The sequence below is a fragment of the Heliangelus exortis genome, chromosome 14, assembly GCF_036169615.1.
Source record: "Heliangelus exortis chromosome 14, bHelExo1.hap1, whole genome shotgun sequence".
Classification (NCBI taxonomy): Eukaryota; Metazoa; Chordata; class Aves; order Apodiformes; family Trochilidae; genus Heliangelus; species Heliangelus exortis.
The window spans coordinates 10,146,182-10,165,720 of record NC_092435.1 but is presented as its reverse complement, the minus strand read 5'-3'; the positions used below and the strand labels follow the sequence as shown (position 1 = coordinate 10,165,720).

The 19,539-nt window shown below is 37.7% G+C and overlaps 1 protein-coding gene across 1 annotated transcript in view; it reads left to right on the top strand.

Annotated features, from left to right (window-relative positions):
• Positions 1-19,539, top strand: part of KLHL4 (kelch like family member 4) — a 73,358-nt gene that overhangs the window by 13,794 nt on the left and 40,025 nt on the right. The gene's annotated exons all lie outside the window — the stretch shown is intronic.

Here is a 19,539-nt window from a genome sequence, read left to right as displayed (position 1 = left end):
AAAAAAACCCCAAAAAACTAGACCCGACCTAAAACCCCCCATCTACATATCAGCTAATCCAGAAAGTCTATTCCATTGTGCAAGAGGCAGTATCAGAGAGAATGTTTCTTGAAAGAAGTAGCTATCCCAATCAGATCAACAGTATGTGAAAGAATAACAGTAAGATATAAAATACTAAGCCACAAAATATTAGACTTAAGTGTCTAGTCTGGTAATAACTCTTCATGATTAAAAAGCTTTGCTCAGAACACTTAAAATCTAATTCTTCATTTAGCCTGTGTACTGTTTAAAGATTGAAGTTGCCTACAAATTTTAAATACTGCTTTGCACACAATGTCAGGATTTGGGAACAGCTGAATTGCTTTCTTTATATATTAGAGAGACCAGGATTTTCAAACTGGGTGCACTTTCAGTCAGGCATCCAGTAAGGAAGGCTGGGACTCAAAATATTCCAAACATAACACTTAGCTTTGTAGGGACAGTGCTCAGAAACATTTCATTAAAAACCAGACCAGAATAGGGCAAGGAGTATTTGTACCTGCTTTTCACACAAAACTAAGTGGTTGCAGCATTCCCCCCAAGCTGGGATGCCCCTTTCTGTGCTGTCCTTAGTCTGATGTAAAGCTGAGAGAAGGGCAGGATACAATCATCAGATCTTCTCATCCTCTTCAGACTACAAACTGCTCTGTGCTGTGGTAAACATCAGACAGCTCCCTGAGGAGTGAGGGATGCACATTCCCAGACATTAAACAGACAAAGAAAGAATCCAGGCTTACAGCAGTCATGGTGCTTATCTTGGAGAACAGACAAACCTTTTCTGCACTTCTCTTGTGATTATTTAACAAAATACACATCCTTGGGAAGTGGATAGGAACCTACCTAGCCCTGGAGCCCTATCCACCAAACCAGAGAACTGCACTTCCCAGTCTCTGGCCCAGCATTGATTATTTTCAAGCAGAGAAACTGAAAGGTACCCGAGACCAAATCTCAGCATGGGGACACAGTGTTTTGTAGGAGAGGAGAAATTAAGAATTCAAATTGATTATCAACTCAAGGCTGTGACTAATCACTTAGAGTCTTACATGATGTACCCAAGAATCTAGTCTAACATGGTAAGCAGCAGGAGGAAAGAGATCACCTGGTAAAACTGTGACATAGCCCTTCATCTTTAGAAAAAGTATTTTTTTTGCAGCCCAGTAATATTTAACAGGAATAGACTTTATCTGAAATGAGGTTTATAACAGTTTCCAAGGAACTACCTTCTTCATAGAAAAATGAGAACAGCAAGAAACAGTCACCTTTTTTTCTAAATAACAAAGTGGGATAGAATAGCAGCGAGGTGTTGTGTTTTTTTCTAGTGTAATGATGTTTTCATACGTTATAGCTTCAGAAAATTTAACTGATAAATCTAACTGATCAATCTGCAAAAAACATGTGGACCTTTCTCAGCTAATCATTTCCTTCTCCAAAATACAAATAGATTTTCTATTAAACTTAGAATCAATGTATCACACAAAAGGACACAAAAACATTGTAGATTCATGCAAATATCACAGAAATCCCAGAGCAGATTCCAGAGTTTAACTTCAATTTGCATCTATTGTGCACTTTCCCCATGAAAAGCTCAGTTTCACTGATTATAGTAAGAATTACTCACTAAGTACCTTCAGGTATGAGAAACTTGGGAAATAAGTGAGACTATTAAGAAAAACTACAAAGAAATAATGCAGAATCTTTCATATTACTGAGCATCAGTGTTCAAATCCCACTGCAGCCATTGTCATACATTATGCAAGTGTTATAATGAACTTGTAAACAAATGTTAATTAGGAATTTCTTGGAAGCCATAAGAAGAGGAATTGTTTAGTGAGCTCTGCTCGTGTCCTTTTCCTAGCATAACTTAAAAAGAGAAGTCAGATATCTACCAGATCCAAAGTTTTGTCTACAGTTAATTAAGCCTGAGATGTGAAATGCTGCTCTACTGGCTGCATGTTCCCAGCAGTCTGTGTCCCTGAATGCTCACTGTGCCCACTGTTACCTCTATACCGCCATCATGTGAAAGGGAAAAGCATTAGACAGAACCAAAATAGGCTTTTATTTCCCAGGCTTCTTTGTTTATAGTTTGCTTAAATTAATTAAATAAATAAATAACAAAAAACCCCAACCAAAACTAATAGCATAGATTACAAATCCCAATAGTCACCATATACATTTCTCTTTCTTGACCACTAAAGTGTAGACTATAAAACATGGAGCTGCAGGATCTGTCACTGATTTGCTGCACACACCAGTCACTCTTTTCTTACTTAGGAAAAGTGGTGTTTGCCTGCTGTGTAACCTGGCCAACAGTACTGAGAAAAAAAGCTTTGCTGGTAACACTTGCTAACATTCTGGAAAAAAAAATTCCTAAACATCTCCCCAAACCAAAGAATAATAACAATAATAACCAAAACCAATGGACTTCTCAAGAGTGCACAGAGAGAAAAAAAAAAAAAAAAAAAGGGCAGATTTCATTATTATATTATTTGTGGTTTTAAACAACAGCTGCATATTCCTGAAAAACTTTAAAATACTTCTGTATTTTTTGCCCCTCTGTTTTCTTAATGCATATATTCCTGCATGGACACACTTCATTGACTTGAACAGTTCTACTTGGCTTCAGTGATTTTATAATTTGTCAAAAGCACTTCACTAGCTGTTGGGGAGACAGACTTCTTCCTCATACTGCCAAAACAATCCTATGAAATATGGTTTGGTTTAATTGAAGTATAATTAATGCCTTGAATTCTAATTACTTCTGCTGTGATCTGGAGATGAAAATATTCTTCTGCCAGAATAATACGTTTAATATGGAATGGACATACTTAGTATTAATACCCACTCTTTATCAACTTCAGTAATTAGTTTCTTTGATTGAACAGGCAGCACTTTGGAAAAAAACCCCACAAACCTAAAGCTTTTCTGCCTGTCAGAATATAAATGGAACTTATTCATTTTATACGGCTTGCAAAAATAAAACTGAAATCTGTTTTTTGAATGCTAAAGGCTATCTATTAGATTTTTCTTTTTATCTACTGATGGGAATTGAAAAAAGATGTCTCACAGTTAACAGGCAAGGAATATTGAGTGACATGTTGACATCAAAATATTTTTGTTAAATGTACATGTTTTAAATTTTAATTCCGTTCTGGAAGGATATGAGAAGGGAAAATTCCCAACTGAATTAAATACAGAGCACTTTCTCTTTAGAGTAGTGATTCCATGACAAGTTATTTGGAAAATGTGGTGGAAATATTTATTACATAAATTGCTAAAACTACTCATAAGTTGGCTGTTAGACAACCTCATTGTCAAACACTGTTAACATAAGGTTTACTGCTGCTGACCAGAGTTTAACAGCTTACAAAATACTGGGGCCAGGGGAAAAAAAAATCTTCCAGTTCATTCAGTGTTCACCAGTTTACCATTAGGAAACCACGTCAAAGAAATGGAAGATTCTGGAAAGAAACCCCACAAAAAAATCTAAGATCTCTAAAAGGCACCACCAGTTTTTCTGTTGGTCTGGAAAAAATTTCAGTTTGTTTTTGAAGATTCATGGAGTTTGAGAGACTCTCAATCCTCTAAGAAGAGTTATAATTTTAGCTGGAGTACCTTCTATTGTCTAAATTTCATGTCTCAAAATTTATTTTGTAAGTGGGAAAATATGGTATTTCCACCACTCAAAATGAGCACAGAGAATATAACACAGTCATCTTTGCACTACATCAGTGACATTTTAAAAACCCAACATGTGCTGCTGTTGCCATCTCCTTCCCTTCTCTCTTCTCATGCCTTTGTTTCTATTTATGCTTCTTGGGACTCTTTCACTTACTCCCAGAGGAGAATGCTTAAAAATCAGAGCTAAAAAGAATTCAAGCAGCCACTATAAACATTAATTCCTCCCAGGTTCCTAATGAAATACCAATATATGCAAAAAAAAAATCCTACACATTAAGAAAAACAGAAATACAAACATATGCAGTAACATATGCCTTAAAATGAACAGTAGAGTTATTTTAAATAATGCAGTGTTTTTAATTTTTGAAGACAGGAAAACATCTTAACTAGCATCATTCAAAATCCAGCAAACTAAGTTATCCAGTGTTAAGTATTAAAATTTATTACAAGTGCAGCAAGTAGAAATCGTTGATTTTAAACTTAGATTGTCTTGTATTTAGTGGTAGATTTTCTTATAGGTACTGAATGAATGTGAGGATTGCAAAAAAATTGAACTATTCCTGGGCATTTGTTTTAAAAGATGAAGTTATTCAAACAATGAAATGCAAATGTTACACCAAGACACTTTCCATCTGCCATAAGGGAAAGTATTTCTTGCCCTCTCTCTCCTCCTAAACTGCTACTGAACCTGAAAATCTTCCCTGTGTCAGAGGTTAAACCCCCAGCAATGAAACTGCAAAATTCAGATTTGTTTCTCCAGAGGAGAAAGGAGGAGCAAGGGGATGTGTAGTGTATAGTGAGGGATAGGAAGAGGCTGAGTTTGAAGCCAAAAGTGGGATGGAGATGGTCCCAGTGCACAGGGAGAAGCTCTTGGAGCCCAAGCTCTTGGAGTCACCAAGAAAGCAGCCTGCAGAGCCAGTGCCTACAGCAGCCCTTGGTTGCCAGAGCTCTCCTGGACCATCTCTCACACAGTTTTGCTGTCCCCAAGCATCCTCAGCCTCTGTGCAGCTGATGGCTTTTCCTGTCCCTAAATCTGCCCATAGAACACCAGAACTCAGGGCTGCTTTCCTGATTACATGGCAATGAGGAGAGAGGCTGTGGAGGACACCCCTGACACAGGAGGCTTGGTTTGGAAGTTGTTTTGCTCATCCCCAAAGCACAGATCTTGGCTCTTTGTTCATTACTGAGATGTCCTTCAGACTGGACATCTATGGATCTCCCAGATAAACCAGCACATGCTGTGCACTGGGTATTGCTCCAGAGCTACTGAAAAGCCTACAGGATCTTAAACAGTAAATACGAAAGGATAAAAGCAGCTGATGTGTTTTATATTATACTTTACAATACATGACTCAATTTATTATGAAAGCTGCTGAACTTGGCAAGCTCGCATTGGGTCCCCTGGGACAATAAGTCCATTTATATTTCCATGTACAATTCTATATGGTAATCCTCACTCCTACACAAGACCTCAGCATTAAGAGGAGACAAGCTGGCTAAGGATTGTTGCTTTAGATCCCCAGCTGCAGGATGGAGCAATGAAGATCCATACATCCAGTTCCCTAACAAGCACAAAAAAAATTATGATAGGGCATCTTGCAGTGAGTGGGCAAGCAACTGCATCTATGTAGTAAACAGCCAATTTTTAAATTCCTTTAAAAAAAAAAAAAAAAGTAAAAAAACCTGGAAGACAGGCAGATCAAAGCAATGTGATTTATAACATGCCAGCCCTTGGCTTCTCTTTTGGCTGGGTTTAGTGTAAGAAGCCTTACTGGGTCAGCTGGAGATTCCCTTGATAGCTCAATAGAAACTCTGAATTCCAGCAGGAATGTTGCAGTGTTCTTTGAACCACTGGGACCCTGGGTGGGTTGCCAAAAGCAGAACAGCTTTCAGGCTGTTGGAGCTTCCAGCAGGCTCAAAATCCTGCAGTGACAAAGGTGACTTAACTCCTCTGTTTAACGCTGTTTAAGTAGAGCCAAGGTACAGCTCCTGTGCATTAGAAGTACAAAAAATTCCATTTTCATGATCTCTTCAAGACCAACATTTCAGCAAAAAAACAAATTAAAGTGCTGCTTTCCCCTCCTGCCTCCCCCGATTTTGTGTTTCCTGCAGAATGAAGGATATAAAATTAAGATGACATTAAACACATCTGCTCTTCAATTCCTCAGAGAAAAGAGTCCAATTTTAATGAGTGCTCACCAGTAGGGTTTTTAGCTTCCAAGTAGAAGTAAATTGAGAATAAAATTCAGGTGGAATTCATTTTTCTAACGTGTAAAATGTAAAACTGTTTAAAAGGGGGAAATCCAATGAAATTTCCTATTCCTCCTACTACTGAGGTAACTTGGCATCACAAGTCAATGTTTTGTTTCAATTTATGGTAAACAGCATCTGTAATCAACCAGAAACCCTTCAAGAAATCCACAGGTTTGGTATCTGCTCTGTTTCAACACACAACATAGCACTTTCCCAGCCTTAAGCAGTAATCTTGTCCTAGGTTTGAAAGATAAATTCCCAAAACTATTCCTCCACACACAGATCACCCACAAAGTTACTTCAAAATATTGAAATTTATATACATAAACCTCTTTATTAAAAAGTGAATGTTGTGTAATATAGATAATATATTAATGTATATATAAATTATAAAATATACAGTACTCATATGTAAATATTTCAGCTTGTTAATGCATGAAAGTCAAACTATTTAAAAAAAGGTAGAATCTTACTAGTAACCCATGTGACTCCTCTTTTAATCTTGTGTTATAGATGAACCATAAAAAGCTTAATGTCATAAGAGGGGTGGCATTTTATTAAACAGTGCCATTATTAACTAGATCAAGACATAAATAACAGAATTTGTGTAATTATTAATAGAAGCTTCTTCATTTTATACCACTGAGTGATAAAAAACCAAAAACCAACATCCAACTTAGGAAAAAAAAAAAAAAAAAGTTGCTTTTCATGCTGCCAGCAAGAAAACAGTACTGGAATCTTTGATGCTCGTGGCAAATTATATGTCATCATTAATTTGAACAAAACTGCCAGTTTTGCATTATTTGACATGGATTTCTGGTTAGGGCTTATTTTCTGTGCACATCTTGACAAGTATATCACAGTACAAGTATTTCAAAACAAAGAAACAGCTTAGGAAGCAATCACTGAGAGGTGCAGAGCAGTAAGGTATTTGGGCTACACCAAGCACGAGTTTGGAAAGTGGAATGCTAAAAGAGATACATATATTCCCACAGCAATAACAAACACAAATATAGAAACCAGTCCTTGAGATTTGGAAACCTGAGGATATGAGCAAAAGTAAAATAATTCTACATTTTGTAGGGTTTTGGTTTTGGTTTTTTTTTTTTTTTTTTTTGGTGACCAGCACTGTGAAAAAAAAGTAAGAAACAGATTGTATTGAGTTGTAGATGATTAAAATTGCCTGGACTGAGGATGCTTCCCTGAAACCAGCTGGCCAGGTTTAAGGAGTGAATAACTGCCAGTCATCTCCCATCTCACCCCAGCACCCATGGATGGGTGCAGCTCTGAACCTGCTCTGCTGGGCAAGCTGCAGCTCCTGGAGCCTCAAGAGACCCAGGCAGCAGAGGCTGCTGGAGCCAGAATAGCCCTGGGATCTGGGATCTGGGGTGGTTCTGCTCTCCAGTGGGACTGACTACTTCTGCTCTTATTTCTCAATGCTGAGCAAATCAACCTCTCTACTTGAGTAATAAGATGGTGCTGGCTTCAGCCATCGGAGGATTTGGGAAGCCAGGCTGTAGTTCAGGTTGTTTGCTCTGAAGCCAACCTAAAAGTTTCCTTTTACTCAGAACTGAAGGTGCTTGGTGTAAGGATGAGTGTGCTGTAAATGGATTCCAGTCTTAACTGCACTTCCTTAAGGACAACACTTCCCAGCCTCCCCCAGACCACTGCTTCCAAAGGAAGATGCCAATGCAGCATCCTAAGCTATTCTAGAATGAAAGTCATCATCATCCATCTAACTTAAGATGACTGTGAACCACCTCCACTCACTAAAAACACCCACAAGTTTAACCAAGATGATGAAAATTCACTATCAAGATAAAAAAATAGTATGTGAGTACACTTTATTATTATTTTTTTTTCCCAAATAGCTGTTCATATACTCAAGTCAGTCTATTTTGGGGCCTGCTGAACTGTTCCAAGACAGAACACATAATACCCTCTAAGGTTGCCTTCAGCATTCAACTGTGGATGAACTGGCAGGAGGTTCAGCAATACAGTGTTAGAGAATGGGTTGCCATGGCAACACTTGTGCCTTCTGCCAAATTTTGGAGCTCAGGTTTAAAAGCTGATCTCCAACCAAGGTCTCTTCCAAAAATCTCCAAGGTCTTATTAAAAAAATCAAACACATAACTATATTCCTCTCTCTCTCAAAAAAAAAAAAAAAAAAAAGAAAAAAAAAAAAAAGAAAAAAGAAAAAAGAAACCATCCCACATAAAAGACAGTCCCTTGTCTCAGATTAAAACACTAACACTATATTGCCACTATGAAGTTCCCTGACATATCAATATATAAATATTGCAGGCTTGATTTTATTGAAGTTTGCTGAAGATATGCATAACATTTCTTAGGCAAGCTGCAGAGTTCACAAGGCAGTTCTTTTTCAAGCACCTTTATTCACTGCCCTGTGCAGTCACCTGCAAACCTGAGCACAACTCAAAATAGAAAGTTCCAAATAACTAATTTTTCAGTTTCCTGGAAGTTCTGAAAAAACAGGCAATTTGTCTTACTTGCATGGAATTTAAAAGTGTGTTAAAATATTCTAGAGCTATCAGCTAGGTTTTATTAAAAGAATGTGAGACAACCTAAAAGAAGGTGAAACGTTAATGAGCTAAATTTACAAGAAAGCATGAATGTTATTCACAAACTGCAGCAGGGGCACAATTCTAGGATTATATTCCAACTGTTGAAGCATTTGACTTTGGGTTTCCACCTCCCTGCTTGAAGTTCTCAAACACATGATACATATTTAAACTGCATTATAATGAGAAAAACCCAACCCAACAAACTTCACCTCAAATACCCTAAACAGAGAAAGAATGACAGAAGATAGAGTACATAAGGGGCTTTTTGTGAAGAATGTCAATCTCTTTCCACTTGGTCTTCAGAAAGGGCCCACACTTGGGATCAGCTAAAAATAAAGAGATTCAGTTTAGCAATCACTGGCACTTCAGATAAGAAAGATCTTCAGCATCTTCCAAATCCCTCTCAGTGATGGATATGCCTATGGATTTTTCTCAGACTGTTCACTGTCAGGCAAATGCAATAATCCCTACATCAACTGGCAAGGCATCAGCAGACCAGAATTTCAATACACAAGGTCTGCCTTCCACATGTCTCTTTTTCCTGCTGGAAATAAAATGCCTGTGTAGCACCTTTGCACTGTTCAGCAGTGAGAATCCTGCAGCCCAGACCAGTCATGTCTTGGTTGCAATAAGTAAAGGAGACAGTTTGTGCTCTGCAAAAAGAGAAGCACAAATCAAAATGAATATGATGACAAGTCTTCAAAAAGTGTGCTCTGCTTCATTCAGAAGGCTTCTCAAAAGCACAAATACAAAGCTTCTGAATCCAGCATTTACTCTTGCCTCTTTTTCAGAACATGATGGTTCTCTATCACCAGTGTGTTTCTCTGCAGGTAACATCACTGTACCAAAGTTAGGAAAAGGACTACAGATAAATTCAATTTAGTCACAACATGAATGGTGAAAGCCTACAAAGTGTAAGCAAATTGCTTTTAACAATTTCATGGTGAGGTATATAGAGCTGTCTCCACAAGTTTTAGATCACACTGTTTGCTGCAAGAGCAATATAATGGGGACAAAAATCATCAAGTACATCAGGCCTGACTGATTCAGCATAAACCAGAAATCAAATTACCTTACAAAACATTTTTAAAGAAGTATCTTGGTGAAATATCTTATTCTAGGTGGTCTACCATAAAACCAGGAGTGACTAACAGCAGAATAATTGCTTGCTTTAATCTTTCTGCACTAAGTGCACACAGTGTTATTGTATGTACTTTACAAAAGCAAACTAAATCTCCTTCATAAGCTACACTTTTAAACTACTTAAATCATAAACCTCTCTGCTTCTCTGTTGTGCTCTGCTTTACTCAGGGGTCTTATTTGGACTTCTGATAATTCTATGTCTGCACATCTGCAAATGTGTTCGCTGTTAACAGATTATGGCAACGCATCTGAGCCTTTAGAGGAAAGTTCAAGGATAGTGTTACACACACACAAAAAAGAACTTTTTAAAACTTGTATTATTTCCTCTGCAACAATTTTAAGGAATGATCCTGTCTCTAACACCCTAGTGAAAAAAACATATATACTCAAATTCTAATTTTATGGTGGTTTCCCCAGGTTTCACTGGTTCCTGCAAGTTTTTAAGCACATAGAGATTCAGATCAGAGAAAAAAACACTTATACTATCAAAAAATATATCCTGGAGTTCAAGCAAAAAGGTCCTTATAGTGTCATTTAAAAAACCCAAAGTATTTCCAGAAGACGTATCAGTAGAAATTTTAGCAGTTTTATTCACAGCTTTTCCATCCTATCCTGTAACAGAACTAAAACTGTGGCATTTTAGAAAATACTCACAAGTACTAGTGCAATCAGCTGCCAAAGTGTCACTGACCTAAAATATAAACTTTTTTTTTTTTTTTCAAAATAAATGTACACAGAAATTACATACAGTATATTTGTACTGCCTGTTCCCAAAGGGAAACAAATATCTTCTGTGAAGATGCTCTGTTACAACTTTAACAAGAAAGCAGATTTCTTCAAAAATATGAGCAGAAGATAATAGTTACTTTACTTTCATGGTCTTGATCATAAGACAGTGGAAATAAATCTCAGAATCACCACATCTATCCTTCAAGTACTTATCTACCAGAATCATTTCCATAGTTGATGAAAGCACACAACACTTTCGAGCTCCTGCTCTTTTAGTGAAGAGTGACTTTAAATGAGGGTGTTTTTACAGAAGCAGTTCAGAAGACTGTATCAAACTCAAAATGGAATTATTTATATTTGCCAGGCTACTAATGGAACTGTGGGGATTACATAACATAATAGAGAAATTCCCTCCTGGATGTGTTCATATTCCTCTGCTAAATTGAGGAGGTGGGAAATGTGCATTCAGCCTAGGGGTAAATAATATAGGGGGGGGGGGGGAAATCACAACTGGTTTTAAGGAAAATCAGAAAGATAAAGTAAAGAACAAAAAAACTTCCATAAGGTTAAAAAAAAAAAATAAAGGAAAGGCTACAGTCATGCGATAGAATGCAGCACTGAATTCTTTATGGGAATGACAGGAAAACTTGGCACAAAGAAATAAAAGGATAGTTTCCAGTTAAGAAAAGCTGTCCTGTTGATAGAAAATGTAACTCCAGTCTCTTTAGAGGGAAAAGGATGCATTATTTCGACTACTTTAAAGCTTGTTAAAGAGAACATAATGTAAGGACAATTTTGCACTGACCTGGATGAGGTACCTGAGATCTTCCCATTTCAGATTCTCTCATTAAGAATTGAGATTGCTGCTCTGATCCATTCTACACCATTTGATATGGCTTACAGAGTATTTTAAACAGGCTTCAATAAAGAGCCTGATACTTCTTTTTCATTCCTTTTTTTTCCAAGCAGAAAAATCGTTTCTCTGGGCAGAAAAATCATTTCAAATCTGTGTGTAGCAGCCCCCAGGAGGGCCCATGCAGCCTTTCTCCTGTGTCTCCTTCCCACCCATCTGCATGGTCATGGTATCAGGTAGACATAAATGGTCTCCAATGGTTTAAAAAGTCTGAATTCCATCCTCCAAACCCACATCCCTCTTTCTGAGAGACTCAGCTGTAACAAAAGCTCTCCATGGGTGTTATGTGCTAATTCACAAAACCTGGGCTGAGCTATCAGCTGCAGCTGATGAACATTAATTAAAATCTGTTAAGACCAGACCAGAACTATTGGGTTTGCCTCATTCTCTCTATAATTTTATATTTTGCTGCCATATATTGGTGTCACGTGGGAATGTTTCCAAGCAATGTTGTGAACAGCTATAAAAAGTGGCACAAAGTAAAGCCTACCTTAAAATAGCATCAAGTAAAACTCTTAGATCCTACATGCTGAGAATCCAACTTCTGCACTTGTACTAAATATATACTTTTTGTCCTGCTCAAACACAGCCAGGCAATGAGCTTGCAGTTGGGTTTTTAGGGGATTTTACCTCCTGTGACAAAGCCTCCATGGAGCTTCTACTAACATCCCAGTACTTTGGATTAATTTCCTCTGCAGTTTAGCTCTTAGCCTGGCAAAAAATGCTTTGTTCCTGGAGCTGAACGAGTTCATTGCAGAATGTTTGGTATGAGTGGTTTTGGGGCCTGGAGAAACTTTTTTTCCTTGTGGTGGGGGGAAGGCTGTTACACACCTACTGCAAAGGGCAAAATCCTCACAGGGCTGCTGCCTTTCTACCATGTTTGGGCTCCTGAGAGTGAATGCTCTTGATGGTTGAGAGCCTGAAACCCTTTCAGAATAATTCTCCTCCCAGGAGGCCATGCTGAAAAGTCACCACTTCTCTTCAGGGTTGCTGCCCAGCTGGGCCTTCCCTGCTGCCCCGCTTTGTGTGCCGAATATTGCAGCTATTTCAGGAAAAGCAAAAAAAATATCAAAGTGGTCCTTTTCTCTCTCCCCTCCATCTTTCTCTCTCAGTCTCCTGTCCCAGGCTCCTCAGTGATGTCCCCTTTCCCTGGCTCCATGTTGGCTCCGTAGGGCCCTTCCCGCCGCCATGTCGGGATTCAGGCCGGGCCGCGGGGCTGCCCTGGGCCCAGCCGCGGTTCTGGAGCTGCTTCCGCTCTCTCAAACTGACTGAAACCATGCAAGAAAAACCATGCAAAAACCCAAGCATGGCCTCTGCCAGGCTGTGGTCCCCAGCCCCATTGCTTCTGCCCATCTGGAGGGGTCTGGGAGGGCCCTGAGGGTGAGGAGGGGACAGGAGAAGCAGCTCCTGGCCAACTGGGATGTGGGAGTAAAGCTAAAAGGGCAAAACTGGGGAGTCTTCTGAAAGAGTCAGGCTGACAAGCAACCTCTGGTCTGAACAAGTTGGATCCAGTGTAAATAACTGTAGCAAGGGGGAACCAGAAAGTATCAGGAAGATGGAATTTTTCCTGGAGGATGTGAGCCTGAACATGAGGTGTTTTGACTTGATGCTGCCTTTACTGAAGGAGAAGGAAAAAACTGTCCAGATAGTTAAAATGTTGTTAATTCAGAACGTGTGTCATGTACACAAAGCACAAAGCCACCAAATGAACTAATTCAATTGCTCATAGAATCATAGAATAAATTTGGTTTGAAAAGACCCTTAATCTCATCAAGTCCAACCATAATCCAAAGATCTGTGCCAAAAGGAAATTATTATAATTTTAAATACCTAAAATAGGACTAGATAAGAAAATGTGTGATTGCCATCTATACAAAGTACTTTAATATATTTAAGTCTGGAATCTTTGTGCAGTTGTAAAGAACATCAGAGAAGCTACCATCACACAACATGGGAGAAGTAAATGGCAAGAAGCATCATTTATTTAAATAGCCAACTGTCTGAAATAAACTGCTTAGCAAGATATCTGGGGGGAAAACCTCATTGGTTTCTCAAGCAAGGAATGTTGTTAAGTGAAAGAATTCTCCTCTTCAGAGATAGGCAAAAAGAAAACTAATTTTGCAGGTTAGTGCAGAAAGAAAATAATTCATGTAATGGTATTAGAAAATAGGCAGATTAATCACCAACTTTTCATTAAATCTTCTGGTACTCTACCAGCTGTGAAAAGAATGTGATTTAAGATCCTAATATATAAACAATGTGAATCACACAACAGATTTTTAGAGTTTCTGTAGTTGGGTTTTTTTGTGCTGGTTTGCAAGAGGACTTTGTGTCCTAGTGATACAGCAGTGCCTTTTCTGTGGCATGTACTTGTTATTATGTGAGAGGTCTGCAAGCCAGAATGATTAGACTGTGACAGGCAGAAAAACAATGAGCTGTGTTCCAGCATACAGAAGGCAATTTCAGAGGGGAAAAAAATAGCTAAATGGATCAGCAAGGAGTTATTAGGTAAGGACAGGCAACCTACTTTGCTTTTCCCACTAGTTTCTCCCATAACATTTTCATTATCATAAAAGATAAAATTATGAATAAAGCATTTAAAAAATAACCAACCACTAACAATGAATGAGAGGCAAATCACACATCAAAGGCTTTTTCTGTATATTTCAATGGTTAACTGAATCCTGTATTTTAAAGCAGTGGAACTTGGCATGCATATTTTTTCCTGTGATCATTGATTCCATATTAATGCCACCAAAATTAAAGACTTTGTTCTTTAAAGTCAAGGGTATTTTACATTAAAATATTGATAAATGTTGACAGCATCTAGTATTACTAAATACTGTTGACTCTTTCAAGAGAGTGTAAAACCATCAGCTACTCACTAACAAGAGGTATTAGCTTAATTTAGGGAACTCAGTAAGCCAAAAAGGCAAAAACAGTCACTCCAGCTGTATCAAGCACCTTAAAATATGTTGTGAAGCAAACTGAAAATACCTCATGAAGCCCAATGTTAAAGTTGAGACCTCAAAAGAATTTGATATAAACAGCCTTTTTAAATTGACATAATCAAGCAAGAGCACCTCACTTGTTTGTAGCATATGCTAAACCATATTAGTTTGATATTAGCAATTTATTTCAGCAAAAGAATGCTTGCTAGGCTTAATTCCTTCTAGAACAGCTCTCAGGTAGTGTATTTGCAATATGATTTAATTGATTACAACATTGCTGTCTTTGCTATCTCAACTATTTCCACAGTTAATGTATTCTGCAAGTATTTTTTTTTTTAATGAAAGAGAAAAGGGCTATTTTCCATTGCCATATCTCACCAGTACACATTTATCCATCAGCAATGGGTACTTCTGTTCTGCACTTATTTCTAGTTTGTCACTGGACCTTTCAGGACATGATGCTACCTGACATTATCACAGAAGTATCAGAAATTCCTGCTGACCAGTAGAGAACTGTAGAGCTCCTTGTCTTCCAGACATGCAGGACAGAACTGAGCTGGAAACTTAAAATGCAATTTTTGTCTTAAGGGCTGTTTGTCTACAGCTTTTAACACAGGAACTCTGGTTTCACACAAGCCACGCCATAATTTGAGTTCAAGATTAAGACTAGATAGAACAAGACTACTGATGACATTTTGAAGAAAAAATGAAACAAGAGATGCTTTTCTCCATCACACCCACATCCTAGTTTCTATCTGGATTTTTCAAGCACTTTATGCTAAATAATAAGATTTAATATGTTGAGTTCTGTTCTTCTGTTTCTTTTTCAGCAGGCTGCATTTCTGACTTCCTTTGGGAATTTGTCATTAATAGGCTTTGCCTCAGAATATTGTATGTTATATTCAGTAATCTCTGCTTTCTGGAGTTTTCATGTTATTCCTCTCTCCCTGAAATTCACTGTCACTTGCAAATCTGCTCAATATGTTGCTTAGTACCTTTGCATTATTAACAAATATATACAGTGATAAAACCTACTATATTTTACTATCAGTTCTCCCATTTTCATCACACGATGCAGTACTTACAAGCAGTACATTTATAATTTTTCCACAGAAAACATGAAAATATTTACTAAAAATTTCTTACACACCAAAATGCAGCTGCTGAACCTGTCTATTCCAAAAATTGCAAACATAACAGAACCAAAGTTTTTGCAAGAGAAGGATAAAGGATAAAATACATTTTTATGGTTTTATATTCTGTGCTAGCATCAGAGTAAAAAGTGCAGCCTCAAGACATTTTGGCAGCTGACAACAGCTAGAGCCTGAATTGTCTGAATGACAATAATATTGTGATGGGGATCCGTGTGGCTTTTTGTCAAAGTTAAAATTAACTGACTGTGTGGTTTTACTGGTGACATGACCACAAGGGTGGTGTTAGGATGCTGGGAGATAGTTTGCTGACAAGAATATTGGTCTGCAGCACTTTTTCAGCTGAGCTTTGACTGTCATGCTTATAATTATATGATTTCAGAAGCATTCTGTCCTTTGCATTCTTATGGCATCACAAGAAAGAGCTTGAACAACTGGAAAAATTGGTAGGAAAACTGGTGACAACTGGGAGGGAAAGCGAAGGTGGAAAAAATATTATTTTGCTATAGAAACCCAACAGTAACAGCTTCAGACTTACTTGCCTTACTTATAAAAAAAATTCATGCTTTCCTGTTTTAATCTAATAGTAAACCAGCTGATATCCCAGTATACCAGTTTCCACACTTGTAAATACAACAGGCCAGCCTGTGTGAACTTGGCTGCATGTCTGTGGTGGAATCAATAAGTGTACTGGAAGTTAGATGGATCAATAAGGAGAAAACCTTGAAGGAACTGCCTCAAACCTCTCAACCACCTCCTCCAAGGCAGGTCATTTTTTCATGAATAATCAAAATAGTCTATAACCTCTGATGTCAATAATTCAGAGGTGATACATGGCCACATGTTCTAATGATTTCTTATTGACATATATAGAGCTTTTCATGGGTCTCAGAAGACATTTGTGGGATAAAAATCTAAATGCATCCAAGAATCATTACATTCTACAGTGCACAGAAATAAAACTGCCTCAAGGGCCTCCCTCTGTTGAAATTAAAAGCAGCATTTATTACTTTCTAAGAGACAATGAACAAGACTCAAAACTTACCAGAGAAGACTGACCTTGTCCATAAGTCCTTATTCTGCCAAGGCTTTGAGACGGCTTGTGATACAGACCCATATTGACAAATGTCAAATCTAAAGGGTAGGTTGTGTTGAGGGCATGCCAGATCCTCTCCATACTCTTGAATACCCTATGATAAAAAATGGTGGATAAATAAGGGATGTTAATATCAATGAATAAGCACAAATTTCAAGTATTTTCTACATGAACACAACTATCATGATCCTTTTACAGTCAGGAATATGTATCATCATATGCTAAGAATTAATGCTTGTTCTGATAACAGTTGTTACATGTGATAAATGCAAGTTACATCTATCTTTCTACTGCTTACTAGGTAAGTAGCAGTCACCTTTTGCTCAGCACCCATTACACATGCAGAATACTGCCAAGTTTGTACAGCTCTGCCCCAACAGCACAAGAAAAATATTGATTGTGAAGTGAGTTCAGCAGAGGGTCACCCCCATGGTTACAGACCCCTACACTTCCCAAAGAGCTAAGGCTGAGGAACAGGAATTGTTCAGCCTGGGCAGTTTCAGCAGCCTAAGGACTCTTCACAGAGCAAGGCAGCAGAAGGAAAGATATCAGACTGTGGGTATAAAGGAAACCAAGGGGTGTTCAGAGCAGTTATAAGAGAAAACCTTTTCACTATTAGTACAGTCAAGCATTGGAACAGGTTTCCTAGAACTGTTTTAACATCTCCATCCTAAAGGTTTTACAAGACAAAAGCTGATAAAACCTGTAGTAACCTGCTTTATTTCTATTTGTAAACTGGAAAGACTATAATCAAAATGGAGAATGCAATCTCCCAGTAAAATGGAGTCAAAACATACAACAGTTTGTATTTCACAGTATATAGCTAAATTTCCAATTGCTTGGTTAGTATATATGTGTCTGCTTTTTGGGGTTTTTTTTGAGAAACAACATTTTCCATGATCAGTAATGAAGACAAACTATATTTAGATCATAGCTGTCTCCTTAGTGTTCAAGGTTATTGCAATATGGGACTAACAAGTGCATTCATGCATGCATCTTGCTAATGACCTGTTCTGTTCTATTTTCTTGCAATAGAAAGGTTTGTTTTACTTCAAACTCTATAGAAAGTACTCTTGATGAAGAGAATTAAGGGGCAATGAGAGAAGAATGAAAATCATTTGTTCTGTAGAACTTGAACAAGCAACCAAACATCAAAAAAATAAAAACCAGACCCAAAACAAAACCAAACCTGACAGAACCTCCCTGACAGGTACATTAGGATTGAAGTCTGCACTTATTTCTAGATGAGATGTTTGTGTGCTACTTGGAGTTATGAATGGAAAAGGGATGTTTCCTGCATTTCTAAAACACAAAGATTTTCCCAATTACTTTGCAGTTTCCTGAAAACAATACCTAAATATCATAGTTCTGCTGAAAACGAAAGCTTACTATCCTCTTACACTAAAAAAATGTGTTGTGTTGTATGGAGAGCTTAGTCATGCCAACAAATTCCACACTCTCAGTAAATACAGAGTCTAAAAATACTGTTTTTCTACCTCTTTCATTTTGCAATATTGTATTCTGGTCCTTGATTTTACTAGCAGGTAATGAAATACTTAATGTAACAATTGGCTTTTCTTGGGCACAACACTTCAAAAAATCAAACATATCTAATTTTATAAAATATTATGAAAATCAATGTGAAATAGATTTATACTTATTTGCATCTACGACATTTTTTTTCCAGTCTTCTCAATCTTGTTTTTCACCTGTGAGAGGAGTTTCTTTTCAAGTCATATGTTTGAGCTTACTTTTGCTGCACTAATGTCATCACTTTCGAGTCCTTGTTCATGAGAGACCTTCCCAGCTGGCTGCAAAGTGGGTATTTCCTACTTCTTATTTCACTCTGATATTCTGGTTTCAATTTGAGGATGACAGTGTCCTTCCTGTTTAGCAAGTTCTTCACCAGATTTACTTACACCAAGCTTATTTCTCACATTCTTTTGCGTGGATCTTGTAGAAATGCTGTGATTTCTTCCAATTTTGGCACACAGCTTTGTAGGTGGGTTGCAATCTGTAGTACAGTTTCCAGTTATTTGAGGAAGCAACCGTGTTTAAATGTACCAACACTTTCCCTTAAGTGGATCTTCTCTACTGTCTCCTTTAATAGAAAGTGTCTAAAGTAACTGCTTGTATCCAAATGATTTGCATTCTCTGGGATTCAAAGTTTTCTTTTAAAAGACAGTTGAACTTTCCTGCAGATTTTAAATACAGCTTTTTGTTTTTGTCACGTTCCTTTCCATTTGACTTTGACTTCTGCTAATGCTGGTGCTGTGCAGATGTTTCCTGGAATATCTCTTTTACAAAGGATGGACTAATGGGAGTTCTCTTGAAACACTGTTTTCAAAACAGGGTAATAAAAATACCCAACTTCTTGTTCTCTTTATCTGGTCTCATGTGCAGTGCCAGTACACAGCCTGAGTACACAATCTGTGATGACCTTGCAGAAGGCAGAGTTTGGGTAGGGAGAGGACAGCTTTTAGTTATCAACAGCCTGTACATCAGTAGATCTTGTGGTGATTGTTTCCCCACATGCAAGCACTGTAGTGTATACAGTACTGATATGAGCTTTTCATTCATTTGGCTGTCTAAAAAAACAGTGTCAGAATAGGCATCAAATGTTTTGAAAACTAAGAGAAAACTTTCTTAATGTTCTGTGCTTAGCTACATTTCTGATTGTCTCACTCAGCATAAGTGGAGTTCTCCTATTTGGGTCAGCGAGACTGGCATTGAAGACCTCTGGTTCAAAGTTATCCTTTATATAATAAAAAAATCCTTTTTTTCTGGTCTGCCTCCCATCCATCACAGACCAACTTCATTAGCTCTTGCTTGTAACCTAATCATTGCAATACTTCTGGCTTCAGAGTCTGCAGATGGTATCTTTCTTGAATTTTTCTAGAAGAAAGGGAGATGTTTCCTTTTTAATATTCTTTCCTAGATTGTAGAAACAGATAGATTTTTCTAATAGGCATTTCATACATGCACTGGACTACCAGATCAG